The following is a 7500-nucleotide window of genomic DNA, read 5'->3' as shown; positions in this document are numbered from 1 at the left end:
ACAGAGAGGAGAAATGACAAAACTTATGTATAAAAACAACAAAAGGTAATTAAGAAATAGGGGGAAAAAATATACGTAAGAGGAAATTACTATACGAGAAAAGAAAAGAAAAGTGGAAGGAAAAAGAACAAAGAACCAGAAGCTAGAAGAAAAAACAATGACAATGACGACAAAAAATAAGTATATATATAAAAAAAGGAAAAGAAACACTCGTCTCTAACTAGAGGTAATAAAATTTGCAGTGGGTAAAAAAGAAATAGAAAGACAATCGTCATAAAACTGTCAGGATTAAATATGAAAAGTCACAGAAATATGTACAAAGACCCACGACCCCTCACGCCTCCCCACACCCCCACCAACCAAAAGAATAAAAAAATATAATAAAAAAAAACTGGTACCATTTTTTTTCTGTCTTTATATAAATCTGTCAGAGACAATAGTGAACAGAAAATGAGAGCTGAGCAGATGAAAAACAAACAACAACAACAACAACAACAACAACAACAACAACAACAACAATAAATCCTAAGAAAAATCATAATAAAAAAGAAAATAGGTGATAATAAAAAAAATAAATAAGGAACTGATCAGAAAATGACGAATACCGGAATGAAGGGAGAACAAAAAAAAAGAGAACTAAATACAATATATGAACACTACTAGGCTTCAAAAAATATATGCAAAAAAAGAGAAAAGACAATGAAAGTTGAGATAAGGAGATGTAATAAGGTGCAATAAAACTAGAGTAATAAAGCTGGTAAAGACCTTACGTTCAGGGAATAAAAAGATACCACAGAAATTTTAAGACACAAAGTAAAAATGTAAAGAGGATGGCAAGTAAAATATAAAACTGAGTACAGAGAGAGAGAGAGAGAGAGAGAGAGAGAGAGAGAGAGAGAGAGAGAGAGAGAGAGAGAGAGAGAGAGAGAGAGAGAGAGAGAGAGAGAGAGAGAGTACGAACCAGGAGGGAAAAATGAGAAAGAAGTAGTGGGTTTAAAGTAACGAATGAAGAAGCCTCAGGAATACATTTAAAGCCTTGCTCCTCCACGTCCCTCGTTCCCTCTTCATTTGTTTTCATCAGAGGCTGAGGAGGAGGAGGAGGAGGAGGAGGAGGAGGGGAAGCAGTGGGAGGAGAAGGAGGAGGGAGGGCTTCCCTCCCCTTACAGCCCGATCACGTGCTGAAGCCCAAACCAGATTCAAGACCGCAAGGGAAAGTTGAGAAAGGAAAGAGGTTTGAATTACATAAAACAGTACAGATTCTCCTACAGAAGTATCTGAAATGGAGTAAAATTAGGGCAGTGAGGAGTGCACATCAGCTAAGGGAAATGTACAGCCTCCCCAGTAGAAGTAAAGGTGTCTGGAATTGACTAGAAGAGAAGGAATGCATATCAGTCTTAGAAAAAGTACAGCTCTCCCCCACAGAATTCGAGATATCTGGAATGGATTGAAAGAGTGCGTGATAGCGATAAGGAATGTGCAGGTTTCTCTACAGAGCTTTATGTAAATGGAATAAACAAGAAGACAAGGTGAAAGATGTGAAGAAGGAATATCATCAACTGAAGGAGAATTACAGTCCATGATAAAGTACAGATATTCGGAAAAAAGAGAAGAGGTGATGGTGAGGAGGTGCACATAAACTGAAGAAAAAAGTACGGCTTCCCCATAGAACTATATGTAACTGGAACGAAATGAAAAGAGCTGATAGTGGGGAGGGACGTACATCAATTGAAGCGAAAAAGAAAAACATGGAAAAAGTACAGCTTCTCTCATAAAAAGTACAGCTATCTGCAATGAACTAGAGGAGGAGGAACTGCGAGGAGTGGACACCAACTGAAAGAAAACGTACACGAACAAAAATAATGGATACATGACCACACATATTGCCTGGCCACTGTATATACCAACTACTACATAAAACCAACCAGGTGAACACACGCACCTGTCCCCAATGGCCTCACTCAATAAACCCCCACCCCATAACTTCCTCATAACATCTTACATCAATGCCCCTTTCCAACATCACCCAATGCCCCGTCACTACCAACCAACCCCCCTCCCCTCTTGCTGCCTGCCTCTCCTCTTCCCCCTCTCCTCCTCCCTCAGTCCAGTCCCAGTCCCCTGCCCCCTCTCGCCATTGGAATTCACCCCCTCCCCCTCTCCTCCTCTCTACGTATCATACATCCCCACTCCCTCTCTACATACGAGTACTCCTCCCCACTTCTCTTTTTCCACCTACCCTTGACACACAGCAATTCTCTCTCTCTCTCTCTCTCTCTCTCTCTCTCTCTCTCTCTCTCTCTCTCTCTCTCTCTCTCTCTCTCTCAGCCGGTCGGACCCCCCAAGCACGCTATTTTAAGCCTACTCTGTGAGGTAACAGTATAGCAGGAAACAGTACTGGCAGTGGCGGTGGTGGTGGTGGTGGTGGTGGTAATGTGATACTATCGATGGCGGTGATGCAGTGGTGGTGGTGGTGTTGGTAGTGTTGTTGTCGTTGTTGTTGTTGTTGTTGTTGTTGTTGTTGTTGTTGTTGTTGGAGGTGGTGGTGGTGGTGGTGGTGGTGGTTGATGATGATGATGATGATGATGATGATGATGATGATGATGAAGATGATGATGATGATGAAAATGATGATGATGATGATCACGATCATAATCATGATAGTGAAAGTAATGTTGGGGGAGAGAGAGAGAGAGAGAGAGAGAGAGAGAGAGAGAGAGAGAGAGAGAGAGAGAGAGAGAGAGAGAGAGAGAGAGAGAGAGAGAGAGAGAGAAATTACACAAACACACACACACACACACACACACACACACACACACACACACACACACACACACACACACACACACACACACACACACACACTCACACAAGTATAACAATCAATTAAACAACAACAGAACACAGACGACGTGATACAGAGACACACGAAAACAGGAAAAAAAGCAAAAAAGTATCGCAAACAAAAATTTTCCAGGGTTAACTACTACAAATTAGTGTGCGAATGTCTTGTTAGCTTGAGTGTTATTGACAGTTTGCAACGCAGCGCGAATGGCACTCTTGTTGTGGCTCTGCGCCTGGCACGTGCGTGGATCTGGCACGTTTGTGGGGTGGCGTGGGGGAGGGGGTGGCTGGAGTAACGCGGGGAGAGAGCATAGGGAGAAGAGTTGCTATAAGGTGCTGGGGTGGTGAAGAGGGAGAGAGCATAGGCAGCAGGGAGAGTGGGTAAGGGTACTGGGGATGGTGGAAAGGGAGGGAGTTAGTGGAAGGTGTAGGTGGATTGCGGGTGGTGGAAAGGAATGCAGGAAAAGGATGTGTGGAGTGGAGCGGTGTGGAGGTGAGAGGGTATGGGAGGGAGGGAATGGGGCGGATGGTGCTAGTACATACATGTGGTTGGTGATCAGAGGCTAGTGATGATAATGAGAGATGAGAGTGATGCTGATGCTGGTGGAGGAGTTGAAGAGTGGCTGATTTATTGGTGTAGGGGAGTGTAGGACATATGGCGTGGTGGTGGTGGTGGTGGTGGTTGAGATGTGAGGAGCAGAACAGACTGGACCATATTCTGAAGCAATCCTCCGCCGCTACATTCCAAAGACTCTAGATGAGGAGGTTACACGTGTTTCTAGAGGCGTTCTTAGGGTTATAGTGACAGATTGACAAGACTTCTACATCATTAACAGCAGAAAGACCCTCGAGATCTCTGTTAATCATCTCTGTGGCCTTTGCAAATAGTCGTGGTGAGAGAGCAAAGCGTTTCAGAACACGGGCTGATAGAGCTAGGGCGGCCATCACAATCCCTGGAAGAAGGTCTGTGGGGCGAGCGTTGGGAGGCAGCAGGCGCAGCGAGGGGCACCGAATGACCTTGCAGAGCCTCTTGTCACCCTCTCGAGACCCTTCTGCATGGCTGATAGGCGGGATGGGGCTGCCGAAAGGGTGGCAATAGGGACACTGAGGAGGTGGAAGCGCAGGGGCCTGAATGGACGGTGAGGGGACAGGGCTGTGGAAGGAAGGGCTGCGAGGCGTGTGCGTGTGTGTGTGTGAATCATAGCGGAATAGAAGCTGCCTAGGAATCTTTCAAGGTACGCCACCTTTATTAAAATAGTCCAGGTGAGTGAAGAGATGGTCACTGCCAGGATCACTGATGACACGCCGCCATGTTCCCTCCACCTTCTCCTCCTCCTCTTCCTCCTAGACGTCTTAGCTCCAGTAAGGGAAGGAAGAGGGGAAAGGGAGGAGGGAGAGGAGTATCAATCCGGATGGTGTGGAGATGAGATGCTGGAGATGAGCTCGCAAAGTGTGTGTGTGTGTGTGTGTGTGTGTGTGTGTGTGTGTGTGTGTGTGTGTGTGTGTGTGTGTGTGTGTGTGTGTGTGTGTGTGTGTGTGTGTGTGTGTGTAAAAAGTTATCGTGGGGATATGAGTAAGCAGAGTGGGAGGAGGAGAAGGAAGTGGAGGAGGAGGAGAAGGAGGAGGAGGAGGAGGAGGAGGAGGAGGATGGAACGTAGACTGCTCGAGTAATACGTACTAGTGTGTGTGTGTGTGTGTGTGTGAGAGAGAGAGAGAGAGAGAGAGAGAGAGAGAGAGAGAGAGAGAGAGAGAGAGAGAGAGAGAGAGAGAGGATATAAATATGTATATAAACAAGTGCTCAAAAAAGGAAGAAGAGAATGCTATGAATAGGTTTACACACACACACACACACACACACACACACACACACACACACACACACACACACACACACACACGGCGCTGCACCAAGACATGAATAACCCTAATTCCAACAAAACTCGCGCATTTGACAACCACGCGCGAGTCATGGGGTACGGGAGAGAGAGAGAGAGAGAGAGAGAGAGAGAGAGAGAGAGAGAGAGAGAGAGAGAGAGAGAGAGAGAGAGAGAGAGAAAAAAGAGGGGCCATCGAGTAGGCCTGAGGGAGAAAGAGAGAGGGGGAAAGAGAGTGAGTTCGTTCCATCAATAAAAAAAATATGACAAAAAATCCTAATAACATAATGTCCCTATGAATTCCACGCAGGCGACTCCAGAACCTGAGAGAGAGAGAGAGAGAGAGAGAGAGAGAGAGAGAGAGAGAGAGAGAGAGAGAGAGAGAGAGAGAGAGAGAGAGACGCAATAGTACTCGCGGTGTCCTGTTCCCTTCAATACCACGTCCACGCGGGAAAGAATGCGGAATTAAATGCATGAAAAAGGTACATAGAGAGAGGGAGGGAGAGAGAGAGAGAGAGAGAGAGAGAGAGAGAGAGAGAGAGAGAGAGAGAGAGAGAGAGAGAGAGAGAGAGAGAGAGAGAGAGAGAGGGAGGTGCAGGAGGAGAATGTACTAAAGAAGCAGAGTGAGCGGGGAGATGAGAGAGATGAGAGGAAGGAAGGAAGGAAGGAAGGAAGGGAGGCCTGGGTTGGCACACTAGGAGAGGAGTGAGGGAGGAAGAGAGGGAGGGAGGGAGAAAGGGCAAAGGGAAGATCCAAACACGACTAAAAATAACAATGCAGACAATAGACGAGGCCTACGAGTTGGGGTCACTGGCTACAAGGACTAACAAGATTGACAGAAAACGTATATGATGAATGCCGCGACTTCAGGGGGAGACCGCGGTATTTTTGTCGTGCCGCCTGCCTGCCTGCCGGGGGAGGGAGGGAGGGAGGGAAGGGCAGCGCTGGGGTCGTGGCACGAGTGGAAAATAACACTCACTCGTGGAATTAACATTTTGATTCTACTACGTTGTTTTCTCTTGCCTTATTCGAATGGAAAGAGGGGAAAGGAAGGAAAGAGAAGGGGAGGAGGACGCTTACTGTGTGTGTGTGTGTGTGTGTGTGTGTGTGTGTGTGTGTGTGTGTGTGTGTGTGTGTGTGTGTGTGTGTGTGTGTGTGTGTACCTAAGACAGCGCGTGCAGCATTCCACTGTGGCAATGTGGCAGTGGAAGATAGCAGCGTTCCAAATATATACACAATGGTGAATATATTGCATCTCATTCAGTGTTTAAATAGGAGGTGGCGGCGCGGCACTCACACAGGTAAACACGCAGGTCAGGCCCGCAAATAGCGCAGGAAAACCGATAAATGACAATGAAAGCGCGGAGGGAAAGAGAGGAGCGGGTGAAGGATAGAGAGCAAGCGCTTGGTGGGGGGTGAGGTGAGGGAGGCGGGGAAAGAGAGTCAGGGGCGGAGAGAGCATCATGGAGGAAGGGGGGACGAGAGAGAGAGAGAGAGAGAGAGAGAGAGAGAGAGAGAGAGAGAGAGAGAGAGAGAGAGAGAGAGAGAGAGGCCTTGGCAGCGAGCGCGGTCGTTCACCCAGCGTGGGCTGCTGGCACTGTTGCAAGGTTGCACTCGTGGCCCTGGCAGTGGCGTCCCGTCAAGGTTAGTGGAGGAGGAGGAGGAGGAGGAGGAGGCAGCGGTGGTGGTGGTGGTAGTAGAGAGGGAAGGGGATGCAGGGATGAGGAAGAGGAGGTGGTGGTGGTGGTGGTCGCGGTGATAGTGGCGGCGGCGAGGGAGGAGTGGTGGAGCAGGCAGCTAGATGACACTCTCTCCACTCTGGCAGCAAATGAGGAGAGCTCATTAAGGCAGCTTCCGTCAGCCACATACTGAGTCCACCACTGACGCAAAACAAAGCATCACCCTCTCATCTGTCTAGCCGGACACAGCCAGCCACCCAGCCATACTGCCACTCCTGCAATGCCTCACCACACCGCCACGCACACAATCAGCCACTCAGCCAGCCAAACAGCCAGCCAACCACCCAGCCAAACAGCCAGACAGCCAACCAGCCAGCTAGCCAGCCAAACAGGCAACCAGCCAACCAGCCAAACAGCCAACCAGCCAGCCAGCCAAACAAGCAGCCAATCAGCCAGCCAATCAGCCAAACAAGCAGCCAATCAGCCAGCCAATCAGCCAGCCAGCTAGCCAACCAGCCAGCCAACCAAACAGCCAACCAGCCAGCCAGCTAGCCAACCAGCCAGACAGCCAGCCAAGCAGCCAACCAGCCAGCCAGCCAAACAGCCAATCAGCCAGCCAACCAGCCAGCCAAACAGCCAACAAGCCAGTCAGCCAAACAGCCAACCAGCCAGCCAGCCAAACAACCATCCCGCCAAATAGTCAATCAGCCGACCATACATACCTATACACAGTCAGCCAGTTGTAAAATCAGCCAAAGAGCTAACCATCAGGCGAACCATGCCTGTACACAGCTATTCAGCCAAGCTAGCCGCGCAGCCAACCACGCAGCCACACAGCACTCCAGACAGCCACACCTATACACAGTTACTCATTCACATAGCAAGCCAACCAACCAAAATTAGACATAGCCACATATCCAACCAGCCAAACAGCCACAGAACTATCCAGCAAAACAAGTAAACAGCCAGCCAGCCACACCCACCCACTAAGACAGCCAGCCAGTCAGCCACACAACCACACAGCCACCCAAGCCACCACAAATACAACCAAGTTTGCAGCACCACAGTCCACCACCACACCACCAGCCACCATTCTAACCAGGCAC

Source organism: Scylla paramamosain, chromosome 3, assembly GCF_035594125.1.
Source record: "Scylla paramamosain isolate STU-SP2022 chromosome 3, ASM3559412v1, whole genome shotgun sequence".
Taxonomy (NCBI): Eukaryota; Metazoa; Arthropoda; class Malacostraca; order Decapoda; family Portunidae; genus Scylla; species Scylla paramamosain.
The sequence above is the reverse complement of the archived record's forward strand: the minus strand, read 5'-3'. Positions refer to the sequence as shown.